The sequence below is a fragment of the Synchiropus splendidus genome, chromosome 2 (assembly GCF_027744825.2).
Source record: "Synchiropus splendidus isolate RoL2022-P1 chromosome 2, RoL_Sspl_1.0, whole genome shotgun sequence".
Classification (NCBI taxonomy): domain Eukaryota; kingdom Metazoa; phylum Chordata; class Actinopteri; order Syngnathiformes; family Callionymidae; genus Synchiropus; species Synchiropus splendidus.
Window position 1 is genome coordinate 35,894,128 of NC_071335.1, and position 22,096 is coordinate 35,916,223.

General features: G+C 43.0%; 1 protein-coding gene across 28 annotated transcripts in view; it reads right to left on the reverse strand.

Annotated features, from left to right (window-relative positions):
- LOC128754658 (receptor-type tyrosine-protein phosphatase delta-like) overlaps positions 1 to 22,096 on the reverse strand; it is a 191,454-nt gene that overhangs the window by 106,577 nt on the left and 62,781 nt on the right. For 21 of the 28 annotated variants that reach the window (XM_053857437.1, XM_053857430.1, XM_053857436.1 and 18 more), the window contains exons 4-5: positions 21,806 to 21,878; positions 20,166 to 20,210 (exon numbers count right to left, since the gene is read on the reverse strand). The gene's annotated coding sequence lies outside the window, so the exon portion shown is untranslated. Of the gene's footprint in view, positions 1 to 3,911; positions 4,049 to 20,165; positions 20,258 to 21,805; positions 21,879 to 22,096 lie in introns of those variants that run through there. The other 7 variants (XM_053857451.1, XM_053857454.1, XM_053857456.1 and 4 more) reach the window with 2 other exon arrangements.

Consider the following 22,096-nt stretch of genomic DNA (forward strand, 5'->3'; position numbering starts at 1 on the left):
CACAGCTAGCGGCGTTGAAAAAGTACAAATCTGCAGATAAAGATGAATGGATTTTTTCGTCACATGATGACAGGTGAGGTGTCACTGAGACTGCGTGTTTTCTTCAGTATTTGAAATACCAAATGAGCTCATCTGGACAGATGGAAAAACAACAAATCCTTCTAAAAGCTTTGTGGATCCACATGGAGATTGAAATTCCTCCATAATTTGGCCATCTATAGGCATCAACATTTATGTTTCCCCCCACTTTATAACGTTAAATTATGGAGCGTCAGCAGAGCACAGCATTAGCTCAGCAGTCATCAGGGTTGACGGAAATGGCAGCGCATTTGTCCTGTCTGACTGGGTGGGAAATAGACGAAGGAAATCAGAATTTCAAGCTGCAGTTCAGTGGTTCAAAATGCGATCAGAAAAAAATATGTCTATTAGCTTCGAAATCTAAAACATGAATTTGCTGATGAGGACAAAGAGAATTGGTTGTAATCTGAACTGCAGCTCTGCCCACCATTTGCTGGAATGGTTTTTCTGGCAACTACATTTTGATTCATGGAGCTTAAGACAGTTCTTAACATTTTTAGTCTCTCTGCTGAAGATGATTGTCCCCGCTCGATTACAGCCATGTGTTTTTCAGTCCTCTCCCGGGAACGCAGGGGGCAGCGGTGCGACGCAGAAAGCCGTCTCTGTCATGTCTTTTGCATTAAATTCCTATTGTGTGTTTGCGTTTTTCCCCAGCCCCTTAAAAGTATTGGAAAAATATGTCTATTTCAGAGAACGGCGGTAACCGCCGGAGCAAATCTTCCCATTAATGTTATCTCCGCTATCCAAGCATTTCCATAAACAAATATCACAGAGGCACCTACGATGTGGGGAACAGGAGATTACAAAGACGTTTAAAGGTGGAAGATATTTGTATGAATTATTAAGTAAAATAAGCACTTAAGGCAAAACAGAAAATGGAAGACATGGAAACAGGAGAGCTGGTGGAGAGCAGCGACAAAACAGCAGCAAATCCTCCAACTGAGAGAAAGAAGTGATGTGGAAGTCCTGCAGTCGTGAAGCTAAGCCCCTGCTGCAGATTAAACCGTAGACGAGCGGGAGAGGGGAGGGGGGCGGCAGCGGCGGTGGAGGGACAGATAGAGGGAAAAGAGAGGGAACCGCAGTGGAAACATAAGGCTTTGGAATGTCAACTGTCATTTGTTATACATGGATAAAGAGCGCAGTATGATTGATGAAGAGATAGGAAGAGCGATAAGGACTTCTCCATGGAACTGGAAAAGGATTGGAGCAGCTTATGTGAAGTGTTTGCAGGCGTGTGAGCAGTTAAATGGAATGGCTTCGGTCTGACCATCCAGTGCCCACCCCTCGCCAAACCATTTCACTCCACATGCCTGGGGCACTTTAAACGCACTTGATACACAGCAGTGTGTGGAAGTCGGATGTCTTTGAGCAGCGCAAACACGGCGCTTTGTCGCTAAAGAAGAAGATGGGAGGGAAGGTAGCGTCTCACCATACGCTTGGCAAAATAATGAGGACAAAAAAAGATCTCTCGGAACATACAACACAAATGAAAGAAAACACTACAAACAGCAGGTTCACATCAAGAAGCTCCTCAGTGCTGACTCATCTCCATCACTACCTCCTTCAGCCTCTCGATAATACTTCGACTCCTTCTTCTGACGCTTCCATGTCTCCTCAGCTTCTTCTCTTGTCTATGATCCTTCCCCTCCTCCTCTTCATCACTTAAGGGACGAGCAGCACAGCTGGGTCTGGAGCTGTCTCTTTCTGCTCCAGCCCTTCACCAGATTGTCTCTCAAAGTAGCACTTGAGGAAACCTCCACATACAACCACTGAGCCAGTGAGGCTTTTGGAAAGAAAACGGAGCCATTTGTGACGCTGAACCTTTCAATCATTCAGGCCTCTGCACTCAATGAGAGGCAATTAATTGACGGAACAAAACACAAACCAGTTAAGAAACAATTATCATCTCATATCAACTCCCACTGATTTGCTGCAAGTGCGCATCAGAGGCCTGCTGAAATTTCCCTTCCAGCTCACTGAAGTGTTCTTGAGAGGCGCAGAGACTCTCTCCATATGGGCCCCTCCTGGCTAAAAGTGCCTGAACAACCTCAGAGAGGAAAATTAAAACTTTTTAGCCGGTGATCGGTCTCATTCTTCGATCAATACAAGTACACAGCAGCAGCAGCAGCAGCAGCAGCAGCAGCAGCAGCAGGACTTCGCCCACGTTGACCTGCTTGTCTCCTCCAGAATTAGACTGCATCGGCCCGGTCTGTGGGAACCAAAGCTGGAGGCACTAAAATTATCTCCAAGACACAACATTGCTGAACTTCATGTCACCCACATAACCTGACCCGGCCCTCTGTAATGACTCAACGTTGCAACCCTGTTGGCAGACGGGCAGCTTCACAACCCTGCGCAGAAATGTGCTGACGAAAAACGGAGACGGACACACACACACACAGCTCGCTCTGCAGACACTGGCATCCATCAGATCTCGTGAAATGTAATCTCCCTAAAAGGAGAAACAGCTGTAGTGACACTCATGCACATGCTAACACACACACGTAGAACAGTGAGAGATCAGCTGTGCTAAACGGAGAGGGCATGTGACCAGTCACCTTTGACCCTGGGTTGGCAGCTACTGTCATAAAGCAGGTTGTAGTTCACTGGCTGTTGCCCCCTCATTTCAGGGACTTTTTTGGCTACAGTTAAAGCCCAAAATATATTCACTATCAACTCAAGTCCCTCCTAGTTCATCAGGTTGGCACTGTGAGAGAGGGGGAAGTGCAGATCATGGCTGCCATTATACGACAGCAGAAGCACAAGTCAAGCCCAGAATATTCCTCTTGTAGCCTGTGACTCAAACTCCAGCGTTGGTTGATTACAAAGTGGAGGCTGTCGCCAGTACACCATCAAATCAGTCAGTTACAACCGGGTTTGAAGAAACAAAATCCTTCTTGAGAGAGCTTATTATTATTTTCAAATAAATCACAACGCACACTCCCACACTGATCCGCACCTCACCGCAGCACAACCTTTGCTGTTTCCATCCTAATTTTAAAGCCTGAAAACGCACACTAACTCACTGACATTATTGTATACGCGAGTGTGAGTGGTAAGTCCGTCCACATGATCTGTCCAGGGTGTCCCCGGGCTGTGGCCCCATGTAGCGTGCAGAGGCAAGAACAGTGAGGGGCATAAACAATGGGAAACAAATGAAGCCCCCAGGTGCAACCTTGTGAGTGTTTCAGCTCTAACACATTTTGAATTTTAATTTGAAGAATGTTTAATGTGGCTGACATTAGATTAGAAGATGTTCATGTATAATTCAAACATTTTGAGGAGAGGACTATTAAAAAAAAGCACACAATCTGAGACCACACGTTTAGAATATAATAATAATAATAATAATAATAATAATAATAATAATAATAATAATAACAAATGCCTGGATGTGTTCTTCATGAATGTGTGCCGAAGAGAGCGCGCGCGCGCGTGTGTGTGCTGGTGGCGGTGGTGTGAGAAAACACCTCGGGTACAGTGTGAGGGGGAGCACCAAACACCAAGTCAGTCACTGTGAAGCTCCGCGCTGCCTCATTAATCTCTCATCTGCATGAAAAGCCGGATCCCGGGCGTCTTCCAACAGCAAGGACAGGTCCATTGAGAGCAGAGTTCAGATCGACTGCAGCACCGCTGAGTGACAGCGGGGAGGAGAGGATACCTGGGGCAGCGCGCACCGGCCGCGCGCAGACTGTTTACTACCAGTGTAGTTTTTCCATGTCGGAAGCTCGCAAGTGTCGGTTCTGGTGAGCTGAGCCGCTCATGTGAGGACTGACACGCACAGCGGCAACACACAACAAGTTCGCACGTTGCAATGAGAAGCACTGTCTTACCATATCACCAGGTCTCAGCAGCCGTTGTTCGGAGGAAAACTCGGGAATTAGAGAGAATCTGTCCGATCGTCGTCTGCTTGTTTTACATCCACGGAGGCTGCAGCCGATCTGACCGAACCACCCAGAGCAGCGCGGCTTTTCCTCTCCCTCCCTCCCTCCCTCTCTCTCTCTCGCTAACGCTCAATCGTTTTCTCTCTCGCTCCAATAATTCTCTCCCCCTTTGTGTGCGTGGAGTCAGTAAGGTAGCTGCTCTCTCCCCGATGTGCTGGAAGTGAAGTTGGGACACATTTAAAGACGCAGTAGCTGAAGCTTTGAGGAGTTCGATCACCGGCTTCTTCATGCCTTCCACATCAACGGTCACAAAAAGACGCGCGCGCGCGCGTGTGCGTGGCATGTACCGAGTCACCTGGGGGTCAATTAAGAGCTGGACAGCTCACCAACTCAAAAAAAAGAAGGAGTTACGGAAAAGATCGGAGCCAAAAGGCAAAGCTCTTGCTTTACTCTTCTATCCACTTTCCTTCTCTGACCTGTGGTCACGGCTTTTGGGCGTGACTGAAGCTACACGGTGTACACACCTGATGTGAATTCTCTCTGCAGGGAAGCTGGACTCTCCCTTTAAGGCGGGGTGAGGAGCTCAGACTCAGAGAGCAATGACTATGGATGGAGGAGGCCCCGGGACAGACCCAGGTCACGCCCTTGATTCACTTTGGAATATCCACAGAAGAGCTGGAGGTTTCTGAGAAGAGAGCAGTCTGGGACTCTTTGATCCAGTCGTGGCCCCCACGACCCGACTTCATCTTAGCAGTAAAAATGGACTGATAATCTTATTCTAATTCATTGAAATTTCAAAGTCGTTTCAATGTTGATGATGACCAACACTTTCCACGCTGACTGGAAACACGTTATCTCAATGTCTTTTTGTTATCAGGGGTCGCTCTAAACACATGCTTCCCCCCCTTAATGCAATGCAAAGCCCTTGAGCATATTATCAAAATGAATAGGTATATTTTTCTATCCTCTTCATAACAATACCTTTATTCTAGGGCTGCACCGATCAATTGGTCGGCAGGGTTATCGGCGCCGATATATACATTATTATGTTCAGCTGATCAATGTATTTCTTTATTTCAATAAGATGCTATTGATACATTTATACATGATGAGAAATGTTGTTACTCTTTAAAATTTTAAATCATGATGTAAAAATGACAAAACAAAGCAGGCATTTCTCCGGAAAATCACACTACTTGTTGTGATGCTGCAGCACCGCCTGCAGAGTTGACCTGCCGCTACAGACATTAGAGGCAGCCAGCCATGATGCTGGTCATTTGGCAATAATTCTCCGTCAAGAAAAATGACAACCGCATTGCTCTTCGCAACGTGTGCAGCTACAGACTTAGACACAGCATTAAAGCAAGACACAGCAAGAATTTGAACACTACCAAGAGGCTAACCAGAGCAAACCACAGGCAAACCAGTGCTAATGGAGTCTATGGTTTTGGATGAGCAGCTGAGTTCTGTTGTTGAATACTGGCGGTGCGCTATCGCTAGCAGCTAACACTCCCTGGACATGTAGTTGATGAAAAGAGGCTCAGTCTGTCAGGTTTCAGGTTCAGGTTTCCAGTATTTAAAAGTTTACATTTTACACGTTTGATTACTTCATTGCTCAGTGAAAAGGGAACAAAACACATTTATTTATTGAGGACTTTGCCTTTTTTTATTGATTGTTATTTATTTGCTTTAAAAGTTGCAATGTTTTCTATACAGTGCTGCTCAGTGGTATTGTTATTTAGTAGGTTTGTGTAATTGATCTAAAAAAAAATTTTTGTATCAGCCTGTTGGGACCATCAAAAAAATCTGTATTGGCCAAAAAAGTTACTGCACCCCGATTTTATTCATTTCTTACTTTTTAGTATCACCTTTTCAAATTTAAAAGCTCACCAGAAACACCACTGCCTCACCAGCGCTATGTATGAGAAGTGAATGGAAGCCGTGGTACGGACCCAACTGCTCACGCAAGGGGAATGCTGGTCAGGAGCCACGTTCTTTATGATGACAGAAGTGTGTTCACTTCTCTCCAGTGATAAATGTTTAAGTGTTGATGGATGATTTGAGACACGTGTACTTTATTATCAGGACATTAAACTGGAATTCTGAATAAATGTTTATGACACGACAATAAATAACTGAAGCCTGGATTGAATGACTAAAATGGGCAAGAATCAGATTAGTTCATTGTTCATGCATTTCTGCCCTTTTATACTGTGACTGAATGAAACCTTTATTATAAACCACATCTCCCACATTCTCCTGAGAATTTGCCTCCCGCCCACTCAGTCGCGCTGCTGATATTTTCACTCTTGCTCAGTTTCTACTGGGTTGTGCAAGGTGTCCCGGCTGCCAACTTAACCTGACAATCTACAGGAAACACATGGGTGGAAATCTGCCTGGTCTATTTGTGCTTCTCCAGCCATGTTCTGTGGCCTCACGTTGACTTTCATCATCCCTGCGTTTCTTCTTAAATCACATCTCATGATTAAATATGGATGTGTTTTATCACAGCGGTACAGATACGCAGCGTGCGCTCACACATGGACACGTTCTTCGTACACTTGCTCACATGGATACACAACCTCCCTGCGGGCGAACTGCACATACTGTCAACCCACTAATTTATCAGTTTTCAATAATTTTTAAGTCATGCATGAGTCTATGATTTTCCACAGCAGTCTGGTGGAGCTCACAGCTGCTGCAGAGGTTTGGCAGCGCAGATCTTTCTTCAGGGATCTGGAGAGGAGCGGGTTTGTTTGGCTTCTCCCATTGACAAGCGTCTTTGGTGGCGCGGCCTCTTCAAAGCAGAGACGAGGCTTCTGGCAAACTACAGTGAAATGCAGCTTCAGATCTGATGGGACACGTGGATATTTACATGAATCAATGCCATATAAATATGCTGCTAAATGCTTCTCAACTGAACACCAGTCTGAACTGACAGACCATAATCTGAAGTTAAGGTCATAACATCATTTAACAGTGGAGAAATGTTCCATCTTTTGACATTAAACTTACCTGACCTTTGAATGAACTTCCACCGTCCAATCAATCTGGCTTTAATAGTATATCATAAAATATTATTGCCAGTTTTTGTTCTGTGACACAATATAGAGCATCAGGTTAAAGCCGGTTCATGTTTTATTAATTCCCACATAAACTACAGATGAGGGAGGCACATTTACAGAGAAAAATAATACATACATTTGAATGAAAACTATAAAATAATAGAGCTGTTGTGATGGGAAATTCATTCGACTCAACTGTTGCCTCAGAATTTATGCACAAGATGACCAAATCTGATGTGATGTATCGTTTCAATTACGTTTGGTCTAGACATGAATTTACTATTTAATCACATCAATACACCCATCAATGCTTTCGGTCACTTCCATTACGTTCCTCGCAGGTTCAAATTAGTGTCTTAACATTTGGAGAACACACAGAGACTCTGCAAGCACTTTTACGTTTCATCACGCCAAAGTTCAAGTCGTGACATTTCCAGTCATTCCTCTAATCTCAACATCATACGACTCCACACTGCCACCCGTGTACACGCCAGCACACGCCCCCCCCAACACGTGCATATAAAGAGATATAACATCTTTATTTTGAGAGGTAATGAAGTCAAAAATGTCTCTCAGCATCATATCAGTCAACAATGTGATGTGTTTTTAATGAGTAATAATCATAATCCGACTTTCAATTAGCAAAGCACTAGCTATGAAAAGAAGCTGAGCAGCAAATAATGACTTTATTTTTCATCTATGAATGGGATCTCACTTAGACGTGGGCTTATCTAGGAGATCACGGCAGTAATCTTAATATCTCCCTCTCGTGTGGCCATCTGAAGAGTTCCTGCCCCAAATTGTGAAGCAGCCAGGATGAGGCTCAGCGCCTGTACTGTACTGTAAGTCTGAGATGATGAGGTGTTTCAGGGCACGTCCCACTTTAAGATGTGTTTGGCTCAGCCAGGACGGGCTGCGCAGATTATGCCTCTCAGTTGGCCTTGGAAAACCTCTGTATTTCCCCAGATGAAACATATGAATAAAAGCTCAGCATGAGTATATATATATACATATATATATATATATATATATACTCACACACAGTATAAGGTTGTGGGTTCGATCCCAGACATAGGAGCCAAACTGACACATGTATGGCTTTCTACCACGGAACACAACCGATCAGGATTGGGGACAGCAATAACGCTAGCAAGAGAACTAAATCTGCCTCCAATCAAAGCCGTCCTCACACAGTTTCATATGTCCGGCTGTAATGCGTGACTTCAGTTCCGCCGATTTATATATATATATATATATATACAGTGGTACCGGTCAGTACCTCTCGGTTCTCGACCACAATCCGTTCCAGACGGCCATTCGAGAAGCGATTTGTTTGACGTCTCTCCAGAAGTGAAGAGGTGCCCGGTGCGTGTCCAGCTCTGAATGTGCGCTTCTGTGCAGTTTGGCTGTGACAAAGTCATAAACCAAGTCACGCTCTGTCCCAGACTCGCCTCATCCCTGTCCCAGCTCCAGCCCACAACAGGACATCAAACCCTGGAGTGCGCGCTCCAGCCTCGGAGGTGTGGAGAGCGAGCACCTCCCCTGTGACACTCTACCACGGTCCAGTGTGGAGACAGGAAAGGTTTTACACCTCAATATGAAGGAAAAACAGTCAGTAAATGTAGCTAACGGGACACGTCTGCATACAGAGGCTGCACACAATAACAAAGAACGTTGTGGGTCATCTGATCGGTCCACACATTTTTGTCCGGCATTTTTCGGGGGCGTTCGAGTTTTGGATTTTCGTTCGAAATCCGAAGGAAAAAAATCTCCAACCTTTTTGTTCGAACTCCGATTTGTTCGAAAACCGAGGTACCACTGTGTATGTGTATATATATATATATATATATATATATATATATATATATATATATATATATATATATATATATATATATATATATATATATATATATATATATATATGCGTGACATCATACAGTCACTTCTCCATCATAGAGGAGAAGTAACATCATTCCTAGAGCACCAATGGGAACCAGCCTTGGTTAGGATTGTAGGATTGTAGCATAAATTGGATTTGCTTCATGCTATCTGGGTCTCTTCATCCATGATGTAACTCTGGAGGTGGAGGGCCATGCCGGCTTTTAGCAATCCATGTGATCACAATTCATTTTATACCTATAGTCCTGCTTGAACGTCTCCGTCATCAGCTATCATAACCAGAGAACCTGCACGTTACACGTGCGGAAACATACCAGAGCCTCTCTGCTCATTGTATCTGGAGATGAACTCTTTCATAAATTATGCTGAAATAAGAACAGACCTGCACATCGATCCGTCTGCTTCATCAAAATCAAGCAGCCTAACAATGCTGGAGACGCTTGTATTAAAACAGAGGTGGGAGTGTAGCATGATGAACACCCAGCCAGCTCTTTTCACAGAGAGGAAATTGCATTTGGGAATATTGAGCCTGCTGGAAAGATGAAGTGCACCACCACTCTTTTCACACACTCACACACGTACACACACGGATACGGTACGCTCTCTCATACATATATCTATATATATATATATATAGATATAGATATATGAGTGTGCATGATTTCATGGTTGCACATATCCATAGTGAAAAGGTTATATTTATAGAATCATGAACACACACGTGGAGATACACACTCCAGCACAAAATCTCATTTACCCTGTGTTCACAGACAAGATAACTACTCCCTAATACTGAGGAAGCGGAAATGAAAATCGGCACAATCGGGTGGAGAGAGAGGGGAGCGGAAGAGGGGCGCAGTAAAGAGGAGGACGCGATTGGGAGTGATGGTGCGGTTTATTTAAACTTATTTGGGGAAAACATAAGGACTGCTCCCGGTTTTCAGCAGAAAACAGGTTTCGCTGCAAGAGGACAGACCATTACACGCTGCTGCTGACTCCACCAAAATAAGCCATGAGTGACAAGCTAAGCAGCTATCACATTAGTGGCGAAGACCGAGGAAGAATTGGGCGGCTGTCCTCCGGGCATGAACCCACGGAGTGTAAAATGAGAAACATTGAGTGCGTAGAGTTACCCTGCAACATTTGTACCTGTGCCTGGGCTTTAGGATAGATATTTGCATCGAACTGTAAAGAAGGGAAAAAGAAAGACTTGAGCAGCTCTGACACGAAGACAAGAGGTTGGAGAAGTCATAGTTCAAGATGCCCAGGTTTTCATTGGGTGCTTCTAGGAAGGAAAAGATTAGAAATGGAAAGGGACGGTTCGGAGACGAAGTTTGGGCGGCCAGATGGTTAGGACATGTGGAGAGGAGAGACGGGGAACGTGTTTGACGGAGCATTCCATAGAGGTTCATGACAGTGTTAAATGAGGACATGAGGGCGATAGGTGTGTGGAGGGAGGAGGATCCAGCTGCGGCAACCTCTGACAAAGAAGACAAAAACCGTCCAGTCCACAGCCAAGCATATTAGCATTGATATTTCACATTTATGCAGCAGAAATGAAATGGGAATGACAACACGCCATCTGAAGATTAAATAAATAACTCTGATCTACAAAGAGCTTCAAAGAATTAGCCTCAGCCGGAGCTGGTTTGCAGACACTTGGCTGATTAGAATGAATTATTATTGTTGGAGGCATCATGGAAATTGGAACATTTATTTACTTAATCTCTTTTTTTTTTTCTTTTTTTTTATCAGGCCGTTGTTTCAAATAAAGAAAGCCAAGATGAGTAAAACATTTACAATTACAACGACAACGAAAAACCAAAAGATTACAATAACATCCGATTAATGTTTAAGAAAAACAAACTTATCCAGATTGAATTGGCTGAGTAAATGTTCCATTATTTTTAATCCATTGTGCCCTTAAGTCAAGACTACAGATAATGGGGAGGTTTTAAAAGTAAAATGTGAAATAAAATGAAGTAGATTCACAAACTCTGGCATTGGCTTTATTTTCAAGGTAGATTAAGATTAGTCAAAGAACATCAAGATTCCAGGCAGATCAAGACTGTGGACTGGTAGAACTTGACTCGATCGTAGCAACTGATGTCATGCTGTTTCATTTCAAGTTAGCTTGGTGGCTAATGCTACAAGCAGACTCCGCATCTCTCGAGTCTATTACAGTAGTTAAATAAATGTAATCCATTTTAGTACCAGACATTACAAGGGAACTCACTCCTGCGACAACAGAATGCACATATCATATTTTGAAAACTACCTTTTCAAGGCTTCTGCGTCATCAGTCAGAGTCAGAACATGGCGACCTCTGGTGGTCACGAAGGAGAGGTGCATCCAATTCGCTGGTCAGCCTTTGCTTAAACAGTGATCGATTATAAAGATCAGAGCAGAAACTGCCGATGATTATTCATAATCGTCCAGGCACGGGGAACACAGAGGTGGAGTCCATTACAGCTACATCAGGGACGAGCGGGACACGTTTCCAGTCCATCACAGGGTAAGACAAACTACACACAGCCAGGCTTTTATCATTCTTCCTTTAACTTCCTTCTCGCTTCAATTGATTCAGTGGCAAGTGCGATTCATCATGCACAAGAAAAAATGCACACCTCCTCAACCAGATTTATCAGGACGAGCAGCATCACAAAGTGGTTTGGAGTTTAAAATATGGCATTAACCGTTGACATTGCCACTGAGGGAAAGAATGGAGTGGCAGCAGTGGCGTCACCAGTGCGTTCTCCTGTCACCCTGACTGTGCCGCATGGTCCGACACGGACGCCACTCCTATCTAAGCAGCATAATGTCGATACACACCAGCAAAGACAGACAAAATGAAGACAGCCGTGTTTCGCACAGATGCACACGGGTCATGCAGAAGTGGATGTCACTGCGAGTGGTTCCTCGTGCCAAGAGCGAAGCCATAATGAGCAATTATCTGTTATTATACACGACAGCAGCTTCTGCGGTCTGGAAGTCGGCAAGTGTGTTACAGTGGCAGTGATTGCAAATTACTGGTTACACATTTCTGCATACTGAAAGCAGCGAGGAGGAGACATGAGGAGGGATGAGGAACAGGCAGAAATATTCAACAAGGAGATAAAAGAAAGGGAGTAGATTGATGATTATGTTTGACAGTTGGAGCGAAGACGGATCGCGCAGAGCCGCAGAGTTGCGTGCCGATGACAGATGTCTGGTGTCCAAGACACGCTCGACGCAGCGGGGTGGAGGAGTGAGGAGACACATATTGAGGCTCTCAGTCACTGTGATGTTGAGGCATATATGAAGCGGGTGTGTGAACTGCGACCGATCATTTGGCCGGATATTTAAACACCATAAAAGAGTGTCAAGAATGAATTCACCTTTAACAGCCAGAAGCACACAATCTCTTCAACATGATCTGATATCTGCCCAGCTCTACATCTGCTTTACCATCACATCACTGTAGCAAAACCACCCAGGAGCTTTTCTCTTTCTGTTCCCAAAGTCTTTAAAGAGTCAAGGCTACACTGTAGCAGAGCAGTATTGACTCAAATTTGCGAACAACTATCTAGGTCATCACATTAAAAGCCCTGAAGGAGGAAATATAAGGAAAAAAAACACCCATGATACAAGCTCTAACATAAGTTCTAAATGGAGTTTTGTTTTCAGATGGCTTAAATAACCTGATTAAATACCTGGGATGTTAAAGTTCACGCATTCAGTAAGGCACCCAAGACACAGCATCTTTGCATGCACAGAAACATAGGCCACCCAGTGACACCGCACCGGGACATACAGAAAGAAGTAGTGGCTAAGTGGATGATGGGAGCTGCCTCAAGTTTAAGAGTCAGTTTCTCTGTTTTTTCCATCTCTCTTTTTTTGTTGACTTCACGCATCATTGGTCAAAATGTGCGTCTACACTGGCTGGCTGGTGCAGTGGGTTATAAGAAATACGATGTTGGAAGCTATTCTCAACATCAGTGAAGAGAAATGACGCCATAAGCAAAAGGATCTTCAACATAAAATATTTAACATTAACCCTTTTATATATATATATATATATATATATATATATATATATATATATATATATATATATATATATATATATATATATATATATATAGCCTCAGTTGTTTTTAGCTGGTGCAGTCTTAAAACAGTTCTTTAACAGATCTGTTCCTATTCAGCCTTTTCAACCGACGACTTCAAAAAGTAGTTCTGTGAAATCTAACAAAAAGCATGTAGTTCACATTCCAGGCCTGTTCGTGGCATTGCATAGCACTTGCAATAAAACGAAGAAGACGCTTGAGCTAAGTGCTACATTAGCATAACAACCTGAATGTGGAAGCAGAGACGTTAGAGTGAAGTAAATGTTTTGAAGTAATAAACAGTGTTTTTAAACTGCCGTCTAAACTGTCCGCGTGCATGTTTGTGTTTGCATGGGATGTTTGGTGCTCATGACAAAGCAGTAGAAGCAGAAGAGAAGCAGATTTCCGCTGACTTTCACAGCTGCCACCGAGTGACTGCTACTCTGAAGTTGGCTATTATTGCACTGAGAAGATCCAAGAAACAGGGTAATGACGTCACCGTTTTCAGAAAGCTGCGGATCGGCTGTAAAAACAGAAGCACTGATCTGAGATTTTCAAACTGAAAAAATAATGCTTTACATGTGGCTTTGAGTGAGAACCATGAGAGACAACACTGCCCACCTGCCCTTCTAACAAAAATAAAGTCACTTTCCGACTCATTTTCAAACGCAATAAACACTGTACAAACTTCCAGCAACGCTCTCTTTTTGTCTTGCTGCCTCGCGGTCAACGAATCACCGCAGCTGTGTGCGTTTAGCCGGATGATGTCATACATCAATGGAAGCTTGCGCTCATTGCTTTCAGATGGTGTTTGAATATAACATCAAATCCTGTCTTCAATTTTAGGTTCAAATTGATATAACTGATGTGAGACTGGGGAGGGGTGAAGTTAGCTCTCAGGGGCCACTGGAGATGATGAGGTGGGCCAGATTCAGCCCCCGGGCCCTGAGTTTGACACAAATGATTGAGCGCAAGTCAGCGGTGCAAAACATCAATTACCCAAAACAATGCAACTTGCCCACGTGGCATGTTCTTAGCCTCCAGTTTTGTCCAGCAGCGATCAATAGTCACACTGAGAGACGTCGATGGAACTGTGAGGTGGTCCAGGTCTGCTTTGGTGGAAGGTCCCTGCAATGGACGGAGGTCGGCTGATTCACAACGATTGCATCGACATCTTTCTTTCAGAAACGCAGCAGACTCGATAACAGCCTTGCACATTGGGTGAACAGGCTTGTGCTGCACTAAATGTCCCTGAGATCATAAAGGCTAGTTTATTCAAACAGCTAGCGCAGAGCCCCTTGTCACTAAGACTTAGTTAACTGTTTCCACACTGAAACATCTTGGTACGACACTGTACCTGCTGCAAAGACATTTCTCACAGGGAGATCAATACATTTTTCAACATGAATAATGCAGTGTTTTACAGTGAAGCGCTCTGGCTGTTTGACACGTAACTGCAGCCATATTTGAACAGAAAAGGAAACCCTTGCGCATTAATAATTAACTCTGCAAGCAAGGCATGAAATCTCTGTCACTCTCGGTTTGTGCCTCTCTCGTCCAATAATTGATTGCCGAAGCGTCTTTGATGCCCAGCTGAACAATCTCACTATTTAAGCTTCAGCGACGCTCCGTCATGACGCTTCAAGCTCAGTCATCAAACCCTCCACCTCAGAGCAAATCCATATTACGCCGCATCCTTAGTGCACATCCAGTATGTATGTGTTTATGAAGTATGACACTGATCTGTCTCTGCCTGTTTTACAGCTATGCCTCCATAATCCTCATCCTAATCCACAGCCTGTGTGTAGTGCGCAGCGTGTGCCTCTCCTGTGTTTATGCCCGCAATTTCTGGCATTTAAGCTTTTCGCTTTCCGAGGGCCTCTAGTTCCCACGCCTTAACGCACCATGTGTAATACTGCGGATAGACCCTCCGGCGATCCGGCGCTTTACATCCGACCACTCAACACAATGGCCTGAACAACACAACTCTGCTCTGGGCTGTCGCTATCTCCATTAGCATTTTAGTCAGCGGAAGACACACAGTGAAAATTGAAAGCTTACGGAGTGCATTGTTTTAGTCATGATTCAAACCAAGCAGTGAAAAAGTGAAAGGAGGCACTCAATGTATCAAATGGAAATTCTGATTTGATTTTTTAAAAAATATTCAATAAAAAATGTATAAATCAGTCCCAACAATCACAATAGAAAACCAACATATATATATATATATGTTGGTTATATAAACCAACATATATATATATATATATATATATATATATATATATATATATATATATATATATATATATATATATATATATATATATATATACGGTTTCTCACAATAATAATGGTAATGTATATATTCATCAGTAAAGGAAATTCAATTGAGTGTTCACCTTGTTCTTGGAAACCAGAATCATAGCGACACAGATGTCTGTTAGTCTTCCAGTCATCACAAACTTCTGGAAGGCTCACCATGCTCCCTGGGACTGCAGACTACAAACTACTTTTCTTACGTGCCTGTTGTCCAGAACACTACAGCCCCCTGCTGTCCACATCTGCTGATAGCTATCAACAATATTTCAAATGCTAAAAAAGGTATTAGATACATAAATGAGGCGGCGGTGGGCAAGTAAGTTTCCGTTCCTTCCTGTGACGAATGCGAAGGGCCGAACTGAAATAAAGGACTAAAGAAAATAATCTTCAGTGGATGAAACTGAAATTTTGTCGCTTTTTTTTTGTTAGGGAGTATAATTTAAGTGTAATTGTACTAATGTCTATGTAAGGACAAAGGGCCGCATGTGGCCCCCGGGCCTCACTTTGCTCTACTCTGCAATATGAGGTCACCACTTGTGGCCTCATTGTAGTGGCCCCCTTCAGCACTGACTGCTTTAAGAGTACTTTAAAATAGACAAAAAGAACTGTACAAGAGGCACACCACCTCTGCCGCCCGTCCTCAGGGCGGAATTCACCTGCATGGTGAGGGCAAAACATTTTTCCTGTGTTGTTATTCTTTCTGTCCTTACATTTTTAACATTATTTTGTTTACAAAATTACCATAAACCATAAGTTACATCTTGATTCTGATGACAGCGGTGCTGTTCTAACTGGCACAAACATCGGTGCCGGCAAATGACATAGCCAGAGGAATCAACTGTGTAAACAAGGGGAACAGAGTGCGCAGAAGCAGGGGCAAATATCTCCAAAAGTCAGCAAGTTTTTCAGGAAGAAGAGCAGGTTCATCCTAAGAAAGAGAAATAGAGGCACTGACACTGCCAAAAACTCAAAATTAAACCTTATTTTGAGTCATAATATCTCATCCCCCTTGTTCTACGGGCAGATGTTATCAGTAATTTCATGCTACTTTTACCATAAAATAAGTGAAAAAATCTGCTAATAAAAGAAGTGAAAACATAACATATTTAAAAATGCATTGTCATAAAAGAAGTCCCTTCATCTTGCTTCCTAAGATGAATTTGTCTTAAATCATAGAGATATTTTCACTCAAAATAAGGTTCAACAGAACTGGATTTTTAATTTTGCAGAGGATGTAAAGAATAGAGAAAAAGAATGCAAAAAGTGTCTCTTGTTTTGAGCAAATTGTTTTGCTTATCTGGTGCGTACATGGACTTTAATTTTCAAGGCATTTTCAAGGCATCTTTTAGTAAGGATTTTGAAACCCTCAACCCATTCACTTCCCAACACACTATGTCAACGACTGACTGAACAACTTGCTTTGTACAAAACAAGCTACAAAGATCTATTTATAACTTTTTATAAAAACAAACATCTGAGTCAAATAATCATTAACACAGATGAACTCAGTAGCCGTTGCCACAGAAACACTTTCAGATGCAGGAGTCTTTTGGGCAGCTGTTTTACTTGGGTGTCCCTGATTAATTTAAAACATTGATATTTTTTTATTTTATTTTTTATTCTTTCCCTTACAAGCCAAGTGTCTACAGTTTTGTTCATCTTCTTTTATATATTTATGCAAGACAAGCATACAGTTGTATCAGCTGTGTATGTTTTCCAAGCTTTCACACATTTAAAAATGCATTCATTCAAACAAAATATATATCAATGAAGGCTTGCCTTTAGATCAAATAAATAGAACCACATGAATTTTGATACCTGTTTTCTATTTTGCTCGCATTCAGCAACCATGCAGAGAACTGCACCGCTCCCCAGCACAGCTCTCTGCATGGCACTGGACAGTGGGGGAGCTGGCTTCAAGAAAAAAAAATAAATAAATAAACACCAAAACACTCCTCTTTAAAAAGCTATGAGTTAGTTTTTTAAAGGATTGTTTAAAGCTTGGAACTTATCCGCGGTTTTCACAGCGTGCTGTGAGTGTGGCGACTTGTGGGATGTGGATAACCGTGAGATCACGCTGGAAAACACGGCGAAACATGGCGATCACGACAGCCAAGCTACTGCTACAAAAGGGTTGAAAAACTCCAAATTCCAGTCATAATGGCCTAAATCACCGGGCGGAAACACTCTTTTCATGGAAACTAGTGTCATAACACCGTAAGTAGGGCATTATACAGGCACTAATAATCGGACATCAATCGGACAGTTAGCGTCTCATCGTCCTAGCTAAAAGCCGGTTAGCTAGCCAGTGAGGTTGAGACCACACCGATGGGGTTATTTCTTTGTGATGTCTCAGGATCGCACTTATTGCAACACACCTGAATTTGATTCACTCATAGTTCTGTACTTATTTAGTGTAGCTGAACTCAACAGAACCATCTTTGTAGTAGATAGATTACACACACATGTAGCGCACAGTAGTTGCACTGCACAGTAGTATATCTATACTTTGGGGCTCCAGACTATTTCTCTGGAGTGGGAACAACTTGGGTAGCTTGATAGTTAAGGTAGCCGCCCACTCACACAGATGGAGCAAGTGTGAGGCAAAATCACAATAAATGGATCACAACAAGCATGTCAGAGATGCACTTGTTGTAGGTGTGAGTTTCTCGTGTTGTTTTTGAAGAACCATCAGCGGCTCCTCACGGCCACTCTCGCTGAGCCCTTTGGGTCAGCTGCCGCGGCTCCTAAGTGTCTGCCTACTTAGCTGAGATCACCACACTAAATCAGGTTTATGGTGAAAAGCAAGGGAATGTCAGTCCGAAAGAGCGCGGCGGAAGAGGAGGGAATAGCTCGGTGGTGAGCTGGACCCTGGGTTGGCGTAATCTCATTAGCACAGCGCATGTGGGCCAGTGTCTGTTTGCGCGCGTCATATTTAAGGAGTGGAAGGAGCAATTATCAGATATGACTCACAAGAGGATAATTACAACGTCGGGGACAGTTGGTTGACAAAGACCCATGAGCCACACGGAGATAAGACGGACACACACACACACACACACACACACACACTGATATGGCGCCTCTGTCAAAAAAATTGTAGGGGGGGACATCTTTCCCTCGGATTGCGTTTGAGAAGCTAAAGAGCTTAGGGAGGTTGTCAAGAGACGCTCAATCACGAAGCTTCAAACTCGGAATATAAAGTAATCTGCCTTCTGTTCTCAGTGCTGCACTGTGGTCTCCTTCCACAGGTGAAGATTAACGCTCACTGGCCGAGACTAAACTCTCTACCGAAAGAATCATCGCAGTGTAATCCCTGTGTGAAGCCAGTGCTTTATGGTGGAGCACATTATATCTCTCACAATGACTATTACACTGAGCTGGCTGCATGTTGGGATAATACTCGGGGTGAGCGTTCAAACGGCTGGCTGTGTGGCGGCAGAGAGGACCTTTTGGTTCAGTTATAAAGGAGAAATAAACTTGTCCTCCTCTTTGTGAATTTATTAGCTGTCCCACAGCAACATTAATATTTCACACTCATCCACTTTGATGGTCGATATAAAGCAGAGGTGAGCCACACTCCAAATAATCCTTACCAATACAATTGGCGGCCAGGCAATCACGATAACTGTTCCTAATAATGCATGCAGACCGAGCAAAATTTCAGCTGCGTGAAAGAGTCGACGTCACATTTTCACAGTCGTCCGTTCAATAATCTTGGCCGGCGAATTACTAAAGTGCTGCGAAGACGTCATTTTCTCATCACTGACTGTGGCATTAGCATGGCAGGCGCTCCACATGTACTGGATGTATGTGCTCTGCGCTCTCTCTCGCTCTCCGCTGACAGATGAGATCTGAAATGGCTGAACACTCTCGAAGGTCCATTAATGTTGGATGCATGGCCACTTGTTTTGCACCAAAACAAACATTTTCTGACATCTGCATACTCCATTTTGAAATTAGCTGTAAACCACAGAAAAATATAGAAGTTCGCAGTTTAAAAAAACAATAAAATGCCTCTACAAGGAAACATACTTTCTTGATAATCGTTTTAGTGTCACACCTCCAGACGTCGGACTTTGTGTCAGATGGGGGATCAGATTTAACACGCTGCTATCTTTACGATCATAGCCTGCTTCAACTCTTCAAACACTTTCACTGAAGCACTTGAGAGGCTTTAAAAGGAGCTGTTTAAAAACAGCTGTCGCGCATAATCCTAAAAATGATTTCAGGTCTTGACAGCAGAGAGTCATTAGCCATGTCATTTTATACGACTGAATCTCGCTCTAAATGAATTCATCTTTGTTTCGTCTGTCAGCGTTTCCCTTCAGTCCGCCCAAAACAACAAATCTGGATCCAATAGAATTTACGATGTGATTTACAGCGCTATAATTTGGTTGTTTTTTCCGACATTTTCGGAGAGAGGTCATTAAATACTTGATACGGCGGTCAACAATTTCTAAGTCAATCATGGCCCCTGTGTCACAGTGGGGCGCGTCTTCCTCCCCACGTTGAAACAAGAACAAAAGCGCACATTCACCAGCTCAGCACAGACACACAGGCCAAGGGCACTTGATTTCCAAATCCACCCCCTCATCCTCAGCACCCCTCACCGCCGACTCTGGCCTCCCCAGCACTCAACTCACTGTCACTATAGCAACCTCACATCCTGGCAGCCACAGGGCTAATGATGTTGTTCCAACATCTGTCAGAAAGCGAAAAAACAAGCCCTTGAAATGGCATAAAGTCTCATAAGTGTTCCAGAGCTGCCAGCGTGAACCCAAAATGACCATCGTGCAGACAAACACCAGAGAAGACAGCTATCTTACCGTCACTCATGGCTCATTCTCGATCGGGAAGTTGACGTGAAGACGCTGGAGTGAGAAGCGGAGACAGTTTTGGTGTGGGTTTAGAGGGACCACTTGAAAAACAAACAGCAGACAGAAGCATTATTTTGAAAGCCGATGGTGAAAAGCCGGTTTGCAGAGTGCTGCCCTGCCGCCATCTGTGGATCAGATGCGGTACTGCAGTTGCACCAAGTCACTAAACCAGGTCAGAAAGTTTTGACTGATAACATAAATGCAAACTCCAGGGTAATAACGTGGCTTTAATAATATTTTCCTTGTTACACGCAGATAGATGCCATTAAGCGGCATGAAGAGTAAAGAAAAAAAAAAAGATGATTCTCTTTATAAATGAACTACAAATAGTCCTGAGGTCCAGGTTATGATGGGATCTCTGCCCAGATTTTCCTTTTGTTGCTGAGGTGACTCATACAGTGGCTAGAAATCTCCTCAGATCATGGACGTGCCACATTAAAGGAGGCACCACACACCAACGCTGCATCTTTTAACACAGCAAAGACGAGCGAGCGAGTCATTTAAATATAGAACGGTGACGCGATGCGAACCTGAGCACTAACATGGGAGGAAAGCTCGCTGATGCGTTGGAGCGCCAGATACTCAATAATGTATCAGAGGGCTGTATTTTTAAAACACGACCTGGGATTCCCGCTCTTGTCTTGTCCTATCTGCCCGTCTGTCTCTTTGCATGTCTTGTCTTCCAATCTTGCCGCTTTGCAGCAGCAGATTAGCTTCAGTGGGGAGTTGATGTGCAGTTAAACATTCATCCTGTTGTCAGAGTTTCCACTGGCTCCTGTCTGTCTCAAAGGACGACATGTTGTTTGTTTCCGTGTCCTGATATTCTCTCTGAATGTTGTTCAGCCTGTCACCGTCTCCAGGACAAGAGGTGGCACTTTCTTATAAGAAAATACAATGAGCAGAGACAGAAACGTAAACTGAGGAATGAAGCTGTTCTGCTTTCCTGGATCAATAAGAACATGGCATTCATAAGACTGACGATTGATATTTCCGAACATGAAAAAATATTTCATACAAGTTAAAATACCACTGTGATGAGACAAGTTTATTGCCTTCTTGTGTTATTTAATCTAAAATTTCATCACAAATTACACATTAGTAAAGGAAAAGGAATGAGGCTGAAAATAATCTTTCGAAGAGTTTCTTTTGAATATGTTTTTGCTAAATACAATGTTCAAGAGAGTCATATAATTTTATGAATCTTTATTTTTTACATTTCTTCAAATTTATATTTTTTATTTTTTTTTCAAAGAGAGTGTGAGGAGTGATTTGAAAATATGCTATATTAATATAAAATACTATTTTTTTTATTAAAAAATAAATGTGAAATTGAAAAAAGAAATAAAACTAAAACAAACAAACAAAAGAAAATATTGAACAGACCAGCTTTCCGGATTATCTTTAACACACAGTGATTTACTTCAACAATAGTTTACTGCAGTATAAGTAATTCAGATTCAGTTTGTATGGCAGATGAAACAATTGCAGTTTTTTATTTTCTTGTTATTTTAAATACAAATGTTTCCCTTGGCGCGTCGGGCCTAAGAACATCCAGATACATTTGGGTTTTGAACTTAAGCCTCTTTTACCTGTTTCAGTAAACAGGACCGCTGGGCCGTTTCATCTTTGAGGACGAAAGTAAGAAATCTCCTCCGAATTCTCCTGCAAGAGAGACAGAGAGGGGGAAGAGGGCACAGGAGGTGAAGAGGAAAAGTGGAAAAGGGATTAGAACAGCGTCTTAGCCCTTCAGAACTCCGGAAACTGACTCTGGCTTTTTAGCTAACACTCTCTGTTTGCCTGCACTTGCATTCATGACATGGCGGCCCAGAGTTTAACCACAGATGAGTTGCTCCAGATGCAGGTTGGGTGAAATGGACATC